Source organism: Strigops habroptila, chromosome 6, assembly GCF_004027225.2.
Source record: "Strigops habroptila isolate Jane chromosome 6, bStrHab1.2.pri, whole genome shotgun sequence".
NCBI lineage: Eukaryota > Metazoa > Chordata > Aves > Psittaciformes > Psittacidae > Strigops > Strigops habroptila.
The window spans coordinates 29,716,962-29,730,519 of NC_044282.2; the positions used below are offsets into that span (position 1 = coordinate 29,716,962).

The 13,558-nt window shown below is 38.3% G+C and overlaps 1 protein-coding gene across 1 annotated transcript in view; it reads right to left on the reverse strand.

Annotated features, from left to right (window-relative positions):
• The window catches only part of MEI4 (meiotic double-stranded break formation protein 4), a 157,320-nt gene that overhangs the window by 83,373 nt on the left and 60,389 nt on the right, over positions 1-13,558 (reverse strand). The window contains exon 2 of the mRNA XM_030490351.1: positions 8,250-9,320. The gene's annotated coding sequence lies outside the window, so the exon portion shown is untranslated. The remainder of the gene's footprint in view (positions 1-8,249; positions 9,321-13,558) is intronic.

A 13,558-nucleotide genomic window follows, 5' to 3' on the forward strand; every position in this document is an offset into this window, starting at 1 on the left:
TGAAAACCAGCTGAACCTGCTTTTTTGATACCATTTTCTAGGAGGCTAATCTTCAATTGCTTCGATCATGGGTCAATGAATAAAAAGGAAATAAGTAATTTCACTGTTGATCTGTACCTGCCATCTTTACTTGTTTGTCCTAGTCTGCTGCCAGTCTCACTGAGACTGAAATGTAATCCTGAGGGAGCACAAGTGACACAAGGGTTTTGACTTCATTTCTGACATTGAGATATAAGACTATATAAGGTACTTAGATTTTCTGAAGATTGTAGATTGTGTGTCTCTTGCAGTAAATGTTCTGAGGGTCAAGGTGTCGCTTGCAATATCAGTAGGTGGGCAGAATAGACACTTTTTTTCAAGAAAGATTGCACATCAATTTCATTCAGCTTCTTCCACTTATCATTTAGAATGGTGAGCCTTTGGGTCAGGGCCCAAGAAACTCTTATGTTTCCTTCTGAGGCCAACAGAAGGAGCTGATGCTTTTCAGCTTTTAGCAGGACTCTAGCAGGCTTCCATGCACTTGCTGGGCCAGGCAAGTAGATAACCTAGGCAAAGGGACTCTGCATGTGCAAAACGTCTCAAGCATCAGGCATCTGGATTTGAATCCACAAATATTGACAGATTGAGGACAAGTTGTAGGTCTCCTCAGTTACACTGTAGTCATTGTGAGTTGAGGTATTACTAGCCATCTTCATAAAACTCCCCTTAAAAATATTCCTTGCAAAATTTTTATGACAAGTAACGATCAGCCTGGAACCTCCTGTGAAATTAACAGAGAAGGGGAGGAAGAAGGATACAGAAATCTGAAAAGTAATATGAAAATTGGCATATTTTTACTAATATTTTGGAGGCAAGCCAAACTTTTAATTTGGATTCCTATTTGAACAGTTTAGTTTGTCAGTCTTCCTTTTACGTCCTGTAAGAGATTAGTAGGAAAAACAAGGACACAGAGCAGGATTATAAAAGTACTTAAATTGACAATCCAAGTGTCATACAGGTGGAATCCCCCAGGCAGTAACTCCGTGCTCCTGCAGTGGGCAAGCCTCTCTGTCTCCAAAGAGCTTGAGGAGAGGCATAGGATGCTTTAGACCCAACAGGATCCTTTTCATAGCTTTCCCTGCTAGAAGAGAGCAGTAATGTGCATTAAAGGCAACCTTTGTTGGTGGACTGGGTAATCTTTACTACTGAAACAATTTAGATGTACAAATAAATACTGTACTTCTGTTTAATAAATGGAGGTAAGAGCTTCACAGCTAAAGACAGCAGGCCAAATTCCTGAAATACTAAAGCTTCTGCAAGGTTTGATTAGAGTTTTGTATAAGCTTTAAAACACAAACTAGAAAAAGTCTTTAAGATTTGATTCATTGTACCTGCTAATATCCCACACCCTTTCCTTTTGCATTTCTCTCCCTACGAATGAAAACTTGCAAGTTGAAATCAAGTTTTCTGGCAATTAACGTTTCTAAGGACAAACAAACAAAAAAAAAGAACCATCAACAATCCACACAGAGGCTTTTGGGAAGTCATTTAGGAGCTTGAAATTCTGCCTGAAAGGAGTTTTCCCTTTCTCACTGAACTTATTGCTTCCTTCTTTGATATCTCTTCCTCTGCCTGCAGATGGAACATTCAGTCGTGTCTTGCTGGAGAGAGTTGATGGATGAAACAGTTTCATAGTGGAAATGATCTCTACACTGCTAGTCAAGCTTTTTTTGTCCCAAATGGATTCTGCATATGGCTGATTTTCCCCATACAGAGTTAAGAAGTAAACAGAGAGTGGTAGATACTGGTTTTCCATCATATGAACTGTCAGCTGCTGTACATTAAAAAGTTATCTATGCCTTTAATTGTGAGTAGGAGAGGGATTTAGAGCTTGCAGGAGCATAATTGTTTCACAGTAAATCTACATATAAGCCCCTCTTCCCTACTGCCCACACACAGTTCCACTGACTTAAAAATATTAAATTGCCCCTTTCCCTTCAAACCCTGGTGCCTAAAGCAAGATCTGTTATCCTGAAGCTTTCTTTGTAGCTTAGACTAAAGAGATGCCGATATTGCAAACCAATAACCAAAATGAGGAAATATTAAAATAAAGCATAATGCTGCCTTTTTTACTGCCATATTTCTTTACTATATTAAATTTGAAACATGTTTCTAAGTTCTGTCTAATGCCAGTCTTGTGTTAAAGGTTTTGATAATTGACAAGTTTCTTTCTCATGTGATGTGTTCCTGGAGACAAGGTGTTAGCATGTGGGGGAGGGGAAGGGAAGGGAGGATTTTATCTTTTAGTGTGCCAGAGACTGTGAAATTTCTTTCAATTTACTCAATCAGCTAAAACACACTTGTTTTGATGTCTAAACCTCAAAGTTTGGTGAATTGCTTATTCCTTGTTATGGATGAGTTTGAATTGAAGTGAGCAAATAGCTTAAGAAAACCAGGTAAACGATCCTGTGATTAAGTAAATATCTGCAGTCCCTCTGGGCTTGTGTTTGTTTCTTTTGAGCTCCAGCAATCTTATCTTGTTCATGCGGTGAGGATACAAGAATATGTGCCTATTTAGCAAAAAGTACTCGTGTAAATGAGCTAATGAACACTTGCAGTTGCTTGTATTCCCCAGCCTGCCTAAGAAGACAAGTGGTTTTGCTTATTGATATTATTAATAAGAGGAATGCAGACCAAAAAAAAGCCTCTGTTTATCCATCCCCTGTTCACTGAAGGTAATTTATACTACAGTAGCATTGCTCTTGGTTGTAACATAAAGGGATTTCTCATTTAGGGTGAGTCTAATTGCATTCTTTGAATCAGTGGATGATGCAAGGGAATCATGATATAAAAGAGATATAAACACTGCTTGCACCACCCCACGTAAGACATGCTGTTCCTGTCCTACCTCTCTAAACAAGCAGGACAAGTCACATCATGCTGGTCGCATCCTCAAAGATTTCACATAATGAGTGGCCAGGGCAGGAGACAGATGTGGATGAACGGCAGCTCATCTCTAGGTGGGCTTCCTGCTGCTACCTGATAAGCCTGGGAATCACCAATGAAAGCTGGTACATTTTCTGAGTGAGCTAATGCCTCCTCTATACCCTTTTTCACACAAAGCAGGCAATTATCCCAGTGTCAAGGATATTTGGCATTTTTACAGATACACGTGACTGTAGATAGTTTATTTTTGCCTTGACTTTCATTTTTTATTCCTATTGCCCTCTTTCTTTCCATTCATTTCATGAAAACAAATCTCTCAACATGTACAAAGAGGCATACTGAAAAATAAAAATTCAGATAAATTATAGGAATAAAACATTTTGACATTGTGCAACTTCTTTTAAAATGAGAGGGTGCAGTAATGGCACTTGTGTTGGAATTTCCTCCAACATAGAGGTGATCACGATTTCCATAAAGGACAGGATGATATTAAAGGAACATTTAATAAGTTGTGGGATTTTTTTGTGCTTGACATCTGTCTTTCCATATTAATTGAGTTAATAGAATTTTTCTGTGTATTCTTTGTGTATTTCAATAACCATTTAGAGCTAAAAATTTCAGATAGAACTTCAGATAGCTCTGTGTAACATTCTGTATGCTGAACAACGATGAATAGAAAACACAATTCTCTGTTTTCCCTTCTTATTTTTCTAGGATGATGGAGTGTATACTATTACAAAACCAGCAGAAATTACAAAGTCAGGATGTGATCCCAGTAGTCTTTGGGAATGATGCAATCATATAACTCAATGAATATACAAACCTAAGTAGAAAAAAGAGAAGACTTCTATGATAGCCTCTGAGATTGAATTGACTCCATATTTACTGGCCTCTGAATCCAAGCAATTTTTGTGTGCTTAAGTATGACACTACATTTTAAAGAGAATAGTATTCGTATTATTCTGTGGATACTTGACTATAGGGAATAGAAATATATCTACATAGGAAAAACCTGGCAAGTGCAGGTTCAACAAGGAATTAAGTGATATAGCTAATCACAACCACAAAATAAGGTGGTGGAAAAAGAAGGGAACTGACCACTTACTTTGTTCAACAACCCATAACAGTATAACATTAATACTGAAATACTGACTTGTGGACTAGCCAGTAAATTGTGTAAATTACTTAAGGACCTTTAAGTGTTTAATGATTTATGACATTTGCAGTACACAGCATGTCACATTGCACACTATTGCAATACTCAATATATTACGTGTAACCATCTATCTGGGCTGTTGTTGCTAGATTTTCATAGTTCCTGCTTGGTATATGAGAGAATAAAATTCCATCTCCTTATATAATTTAAGGAAACAAAATGAAAATTTAAAGCTACATGGAAACCATTTGTTATCTTTGATGTTGAAATTTCTCCTCTAAGAACCTATTTTGAGCCAAGAGTATTCCCAGTCAGACACCAGGGTTGTTGGTTACAGCTGGTTGTGAAGAAGCTGACTAACAAAAAAGCAGACAGTTTCTGATAGATATTAACTTTATTCACTTAGCTTATTATTAACTTAGCTCAATAGCTTTTCAGTTTTCTTGAGCATGGCCAAGTCAGTTAATCGAGAAAGAGTCTTTTAGAAGAAATCCAGTCTTCTAAGTATTTGGGGGGTTACAGACATTTCAGTGACTTTCTTCACTGATGAGTAATTTGTTTGTATCAATAAGTAATATTACTGTACCTTGATTTTTTACCATGGATCTCAAAATGTTTATAAGCAGATCAAAGAAAATCTTAGATTCTTTGATTTTTTAAATGAAATCTGAACTGATGAAGCTGGCTGTTTACTGAAGTGGTATGTAACCATGAAACTTAACACTTCCAAGACTTTGGTTTAAATCTAGCTTTCACCTACAGCAATTAAAAAAAGAATAACAATATGAGCTATGTCAGTTATGTCAGTGGCTGCCAACAAAGATTTGGCTCATACAAATTGATAATATATACTCTGCAATCTTTGTCACTTGAACACTTTTGCAACAATAATCTTCTTGCAACAGGAATCAGCATAGTCATGTTGTCTCAGAAGACAGTATTGATTAACCACTGGAAAAAGCAAAGGGTATGAAAGTATTTGACCTGAAAAGCTACTTTTCCTCATTTCAATAAATGGTCCTTATGCAAACACACCTCTATCAGCTCAAAACCCTCCATCCACAAAACACAAAGCGGGAGGCGGATTTGCTCTTCTAAGGATTTTAAGGAGAAACTATGAGGGTTTTATTCTTTTTTCCCCCTGTCTTTCTTTCTTGTCCCAGAGAAAGCCCTCATCTTCTTAGTCCACACCTGAGTTCTTTGTTCATGAGCAGAAGGAAAGGTTGATGTAAATGTACTGAGAGACATGCTTCTATATTTATTTCAGCTTTAAGAACAAAAACCAATGCCTGATAAAGGCTTCCACTTCAGTGAAACAGAGCTTTTCACTGTCTTTTAAAACTGTGAGATCAGTCAAAACAACTCCATCACAAAAAAAGAAAAAAAATAAGGTAGGAGTATATTTGTAAAAAGTAAATGCTAGTGCTAGAAAGCAAACTTTTTTCTCAAAAAAAGCTCAAAAGTAATTCACTATACAGGAAGGGCTTCACAATCACATCCTGATACCAGATGTGCCATTTGATGAATTGCGTTTAATCAAATTTCAAATTATTTCTTATTTGCAAATGAAAGATATGACTTTGGCTTTCTATTCGGATACATCTTTAACTTAAAAAATCAAAGAGTAGTGACATAAGAAAAAAGGTTTGGGAAAGTTTAATTTGGCACTAAAGAAGAACTTCATATTGAACACCGACAGATTTGGCTGATGGTTTTTGTCCCATTGATTTCCTTTATCTTCCTCTGTGTGAGTTATGAATGAGAATGATTTACTCAGTGGTTCCCTTATTTACCACTTCATGTAATGAGAGCACTGTTCTATGCTTTATGGCTTTTAAGTGGATCAATACTCAATGACATCACTTATGCAACATTACCTTAAATGTGCTGATTTATGAGTATCAGTTTCAATTTCCCCTTTGTACTTACAGACGTAAGTATACTTCTAGCAATAATCTTTGAGAGATGCAAATAATATGCTTCTGTTTTTCTTGGTTCCACCTTTAGTTTTGCTCAGATAATGTTAGTGTGGTTTTATTTATTTTACTAATTTTCAAAAATCAGTATTTATGGTCCTTTTGAGTTAGCTCAGTCTGCGCTTGGGCTATTGGCAAACTGGTATTAAATGTTTTAGAAAGTTACTTCATTATGTTCTAATGACAATATTTCTTTATAATTGAGAACACTTTTTTGTTTATATTGCTCTTGCATCTCAAAATCTACAAAGGAAATTTAAAATATTAGGACTGAATTCTGGGAGAACCATATGCAGATCTTTTCTTATGTAGAGCAACTTGCTTGTCGAGAAAGGGTCTGTTAACGCTAAAATCATTTTGGCACACATTAAGGTCAAGCTCGGTCTCTGCAGACTCTCGAGACCTGGCTACGCCACATGCAGTTAGTGTTAGCCAATTATAGTCCCTGTAGGTGGAGGACAGGCACCCTTGGAGGGCGGTGAGGTCCACCCGGAGCTTCGGCTCTGAGCACAGCTGTTCTGTCTCCTTCCATTAGCTGGAAAAGGAACAGACCAGTGTGTAGATCTCCAGCCTTTAGAAGGTTGGGGTAAGGTGAGAGGAATTGCAACCTCAGCAGCCTTATGCATTACTGCAGACCTTGCTCTGCTGGGGTACAGGTATTGTTGACAGCACGGTCACATCTCAGAGCAGCAGCCATGAAGATGCTGACCTGCGCATTTGCATGGAAGGGGCAGGTGGTGATCATGAGGGTGGCTCACTGCCATGCACCAGGGCAGCCGTGGGCACCCCAGACTATCCTGACACCATCCCCTGTGCCATGGTGCTGGAGCATGGGAGGATGTGCACTTCCAGCATGCACGACCAGCAGCATGGGTCCAGACTCAAGCTTGCTGGCTGAGCATGGGGCTGGTGTGTGATGGGAAAGAAGAGTGTGGGGTGAACATGGCAGGTGGGTAAAATCTGCAGCTGGGTCACAATTAGTGATGCAGGGGAGAGAACTGGGTAGCTGTACTGTGTATTGGCATGAATGATCATAACCAGCGGGTGGTGAAGGAAAGGACAGTGACACATTTTCTCCTATGTATGTGCACAGCCTGAGGACCAGGAATTGCTGTTATCAGCACCTGAGCTACCTTCAAAAACAACTGAGCAAATTAAGTTTGAAATGCCCTCCTATAATGTTTTCTCAGTGCTTCTCACTCCCAGAGCACAGATTAGGACCAAAGTTCATTTTCTCTTCCTGAAAAAAACTGACACATATGCAATAAAGCACTGCTTACTAGGATTTCATTGAATAACTAAGAATTCACTGTTGGAGCTGAAGTTATTATTCAAGACTTGTGCTTGAATAATAAAAAGGCTTTTTTCTCATCTTTATATCTTCTTTTAATGATGTGGTTTTTATTTTTTGGTATAAGGAATTGTCTCAATAGAAGTTTAAGCAGTCTTTATTCTCTAACTAAAAGGATGCACAACAATACTTCCGAAGATATTTATCAAGTGTATGCAAATTCTACAGAATCATCTCTTTTGAAGCAATTTTGTGAAAACACTTCATATAGTGAGACATAAGTCTTATAAAAAAAAAAGCAAGTAAAATGAATTTAAAATATGGAGGATGAACTTAATTTGTGCTTGTTTGTGAACATTTATTACTAGAAGATATTAAACCAGAATGAGGAATATTTACAACGTGCTCATTCGCTCTCCTCCTACCACTTCCAGCATTTCTGTAATGGAGACAAATTTCTGAGAAATTGTTATTGGTTAGTAATAAGTTGTATGAACATAGAGGAAGAAGTGGGTCCTCTGTTCACTCAGTCGAAGCATGGAGAGCATGATGGCCGTATCTTTGGAAGCTCACTTACCTTTCTAAGGCCTTATGGAGAAATCTTGGCCAACCCTTGCATTACAGCTAGGTCTGTAGTTCCCAAAATAAGCTTATGCATACATGCCCTGCAATATAGGTCTGAGTAGATGGTCAGGGCTCTGTGCTGTGGAGGAAAATCTTCACACAAACTCAGAGTAATCCAGCCCAGGAAAGCCTGAGTACCAGACAGATATTTTTCAGGTAGTTGGAGGCCCACAATTCGCTAGTAATAGGCAAAGAAAAGACATTTCCAATTTTTAGTGGCTGATAGATTAACTTGCTTGGTTTAGCCTAACATATAGCACAAACCATAACACCTTACCAGATATGCTGTGTTAAAGCCTGGAGACTTGTGCTGAAGCATGAGAGTTCTGAGGAAATTAAACTGCACCAGACAGAAAATAGGAAAAACTAGAAGTGTCAGCAGTGCACAGGCTGGTGTAACAGCGCAGAAACGGGTACTTATGCCAGGCAGCAGCCTTCCTCTGCTCCCATTCTGTAGGTGAGTAAAGGGTAGTCCAACACCTTCCCATGCTAAAAGCGCTTTTGAGTTCTGGACCTGGAAATAGATGGGCATGCACGACACCTACAGAGACCACACGGTGCAGGCTCTCTGGTAGCCTCTGTTTTGAAGGAGTCCTCAGTGGCCACATCAAACTGAATCTTGATCTGCATGAGGAAAGGATGTGTCACCTCCAGCCTGAATAAATCTCCCCAGCTGTAGTAAATACCTAGCTTGCCCCAAGACCTTGCTTGAATTGTCCCAAAAAATTAGAATGCCCTCCATTCCTGTGTACCCAGCAGTATCTGTCATGTCTCTGTGGCCTCAGACATTTCTGTGACATTGGCTGTGCTGCACACATTGCCTTGTGTGCCATGCCCATCCCTGCACCAGGTGGCAGTTCAACAGCTCTGTGTCTTTGTGAGTAAGGTGAACTTCATTCTCAGGTGTGAATATCTTCCTCACAAAAAGGGATATGGAAGCAGGAGATTAATTTCTTTGTATTGAAAAATTAGGACAGGCATAGGTAGTCTGTTAGGTGCTTCCAGGAGATGGACAAATTAAAATGTAAGAGTCATGAGCATGTCAGACTTTCCAGTCTAATTCTTGCCTTGAGCCACACATAAGCAATAATTATATTCTCTGGTGAGCTGCTCTGTGGACACAAGTAATTATAATCCCCAATACACAAAACCATGTATCTCGTTATAATGCAGCACAGAAGTAAACAGAAATAAAAAGACTAGAACTAAATGTTCAGAATGTCATTTGTATGCTTGGTTTTAGGCAGTCGGCTCAAGTTTTACATAACGAAGAAGTCTGCATGTGGAAATCTGGCTTTATAAGTGGAGTTTGTGTGAAGAGCAGTCATTAGAGATAGGTGTCCAGTACCTGCAAAGAAAATGGTTATTCAGTTTGAATATTTCATTAGGTAGTAATCAAAGCAAGGAGTGTGCAGAGATACACTGCTTCTAAAGTTAAAACATAATTCAATGCTAACATTTCTATTGTAACTAGCTCAGTAACATTACTTTTCCCATTTCATTAAAATACTAAAGTAGTTACCAAAAAGTAAATATAAAATAATAAAATTCATGCGACTAAAGGTAGTTAGTTACTGTAGACTCCTCTTAGAGTTAGTGCAGATCATAAGAGCAACTCATGTTCATCCTAGAGCAGATGTCTTCAGTATAATATAGATACGTGTATTTAAGCAAAAGGACCTACCCTAGCAACATAGAAAGCTTAGACTTAGAAATCCAATGTCCATGCATTCAGATTTCATTAAAATAAATCTGATACCAAATTTGCTAGGTATCCACAAAATATAGAAAGGTTACCAAGCAAAAAGCTGCAGTGGAAACCTGTGCTGGCCACCTAACTGTCAAGACAGATTTGTAGGTCAGTCTGATTTTTTTGTTTTTGTAGGGAAATCGACTACATGGCTACATAAATTCATATAATTTCCAGCATTTCCATGTTTCCTTACCTGAAAGAACATGGTACTGAAACATGTATGTGGTGGAAATCCTGATTCCACTGAAGTCAAGCGGAACATTTACTTGATATCAGAAATGCCAGGATTTCACACAGAGACAAGGATGGTTGTGCCATGTCATCAAAGATCTGTACAGGGAATGAATATAATCCCCCAAACTTCAAAACAAAATCAAACAACCACCCCCCACCTCGTCTGGCAGGTTCCTTATTTTATGTTCCATCAAGGCATCTGTAGGCAACTCTGTCATAGGGAACAGGGTGTCTTGTGCTTGAAATGTGAAGAAATGAGTGCTGGAGTTCAGCGATGACTCACATCTGACAGTGTATATCCCTGTCACTTCTGAGCGGCACTGCCCTGCTCTGCTCCACAGAAATGTTTTAAATGGTGAGGGAGGTATTTTATATGGAGAAGCAAAGCACTTCGTATGTGAATCACAGAGAGCTTGTTATTATTTTATACCTTATTCAGATTACTATTTAGATCAAGATTGTATTAATACTCATAAGGAATTTGGTCTTATAATGGTTTTAATCCAAGTATCTCACAACATTACTTGAGCATTATCTAATTAAGCTAGTCACAATATCTCTGTGATTTAGTCAAGGAATCTGTGTAGCTTGTTTCATCCACCACCAAGAAAAAGTCATCTCTGCGGTCAATTAAGGCAGTTGTTCAATAATGCATAGTGGTATCACGCTGCACTTCGGGAGAGGAAGTGAGAAATAGCATCCCTAATTGGAACTACAGAGGGATTAAGGGAGAAAAATGTAATTATCTGGAATATCAGATGTAAAGGTGATAACTCGCCTTTCCCTCTGAAGATTGTCAAAGGCTCTTTAGTGTCCTAATGTAGGCTTATGGTACAGATGTCTCGTAAAATACCACAGGTCCTCTGGTACCCTGTCATCAGAGTCTGAGAGGAGTGCCTTACCATGTCATGATTTTATAACCTATTTTACTTTGAAATCCTTTATTTACACATAGCATTTACTTGCCCAAAGTAAATAGCTAGTGTAATACTTTGATCAAAACCTGTAAGCAACTGCCAATATTTAACATTTCTCCCTACGAGGCTTATTTCAAGTAGTGTTATCCCCACTGTACAGAAGGAAACTGGAGCACTGAGAAAATAAATTATCTTCCTGTATAAACTGAGAAATACAGTGATTAAAGGGTCATCAAATCTTATTTTCCAGGGCTATATTAGTTTGCTAAGCTTTCACTCATCCTTCTTTCTGCCTGTTAAGATATCCCTGTCAGCCTGTATGACAAACTCTTTCTGCAGTTTTGATACCCTTGATTAAATACAGCTTGAAAACAGAGTCTAAAATATTCTGCCTAACAGGAGAGCTTTCACATATCCATTTTAATTTGTTCCTCTACTAAAACAAGATTTAATCAAAAAACCCCTACTAACCCCCAGTGATGTTGAAGATCCCCAAGTGTCTTGTACAACTGCTCCCCAAAGCAGGAGCTCCCTGGTTGTGCCTACTGCTGCTTCAGCCCAGACCGCGCAGAAGTGCAACAGAAAGCAGTCACCCAGGCTGTTCAGGACTTTATAGGTTGAGGCATGTGGGACACACGGCTTTGGGAGTCTGCCAGAAGGGGATAAACGACTTACTTAACATGCAATTCCCTCTTCTCTGGAAGGGGCAGGAGGAGCAAATTCATGGACAGGATAGTCACTAAAAACAGTCTAAACTTTTCACAGGTTCTTGCAGCCAGATCAGGGCTGTTGTGTTTTTCTGTAACCTCTATAGCTCAGAAAACAGCAGATACCACAAAGGAATTTTTGCATAAGATAAGAATCTAATCTCAATTTAGATGTTGAGAGACAAAAGATCCGCTGTGGCTTTAGGTAAAGTATTGAAATGCAAAATTACACTCACCACTCAATAGCAGAGATTTTACTGAATCTCTAGCGACTCTCTCTCTATTATAAGAAAACATGTCCCTTGTAGGTATTTATAGACAAGTTTACTAAAAGGAGGAGGAAGGGAGGAGCCTGAGAAACCCAGATATTTTTGCCAGGGCCTAGAAAAGCTAAGAGGGACAGAAAACTCACCTTTCTCCAGCCGGCTCATAGTATAGCCATTTTCCAAACCTTGACTTTCATGTGTATATCTTTTTTTTTTTTCCAGTTCCTCTGTAACAAAATGTGTAGTCTTATGAAGCAAGAAAATGGAGAAATATGATAAAGAACATGTTCAGGATTCCTGATGATTATTAAATCTTGAGAAAGCAAGCCACTACTGCAGAACCTGGAAGATATACAGGTCTTAAAACACACAGAAAATTATACAAAAAAAAATCTATAAACCCAGTATTTTTACTACCTAGTAATGATATATTTTGCAGTGACTTATTCCATTCTCCATTTAATGAAAACTGAGAGAACTGATGTACATTATTATCATCAAGGGCGCAGAGAGCCGACTTGACCATTGCCAAGGTGAAAACACCTTTGCAAGATGACCCTTTAAGTAGAGATCCAATGAGGATGAAAATTCTAGTGCTAGGATGATTTTATTTCTCTCCAAATCTTGATGCTTTCAGACACTTTATGAAAGAACCATTCTACAACGCAAAAAAAGAAAATAAATCCATCATATTTCATTTTTCCAGGTTTTTTATTATAGAATAATTACAATTTTGAAACAAAGTAGTTCCTGAAGGGAAAAAATACAAAGAAGTATTTCAGTCTGCTAAGGTGTTGTAACAAAAAGTTCTGACATGCTCAATCTATCTCTATGTTATTTGAGTTAAAATTAACACAGTTTCACATTTCACCAGAGCAGAACATCTGTCAAAGTTTTAATAGCTTTTGTTGTGTTCTTTAAGCAACTTCACTCACTTTAAATAATAATAATAAAAAAAGTTAATTTCAGGGAGAGTTCTTTAAAAAGAAAGTTAAATTTTCTTTGCAATTACATCCAAAAGTATCCACATCTCCTTCACAGTAGATAATAAATTAATTCCAGATGATTGTATTAATCACGTTCATTATGGTGTACATCATGAACAGCTGTAGCTTCACGATCATAGTAGCTGCACTTTTATTTTCTTTGTAGAACAATGCATGCCCTTTCTCCTCAAAAGAGAGGAAGAACATCTCTAGATTCAGCTAATAATAGCTGAAATGTGCCAAATTCATTGTATCACAGGGCAGGGAAATGCACATTGTGTGCTGGAGTAACTTCAGGGGGCTAAAAGTTAGAGAAGCCAAGATTAAGCTCTTCATAGTGATGAGGGATATGGGCTCCTAGGTGATTTATCTCACTCCAAATGAGCTTCCTAATTACACACCTTTCCTAAGTCAGGAAGATAATAGCAAGTTGGAAATCCCTGTTGTTCTCTGCTGACACTAAAGGGAGCAAAAGGTAACTAACTCATTCCTTGATAGCTAACTTCACCTAAATTCTGTGAGATGATCCCACCCTAAGTGCCTACAATTATCCTATTTTTAAACTGCTTATGGATTTTGATAACCATTCCTAAAACTGACAGGAAGCCATCCAGCCTGGGCAAGTGCCAGGGATTACATGCCTAAGGGTGATGCTAGAGCAGAGATGCTAGCAATGCTAAGTATGCCGCAACAGTGTGTTATAAACTCATATTTCAGGTTTAA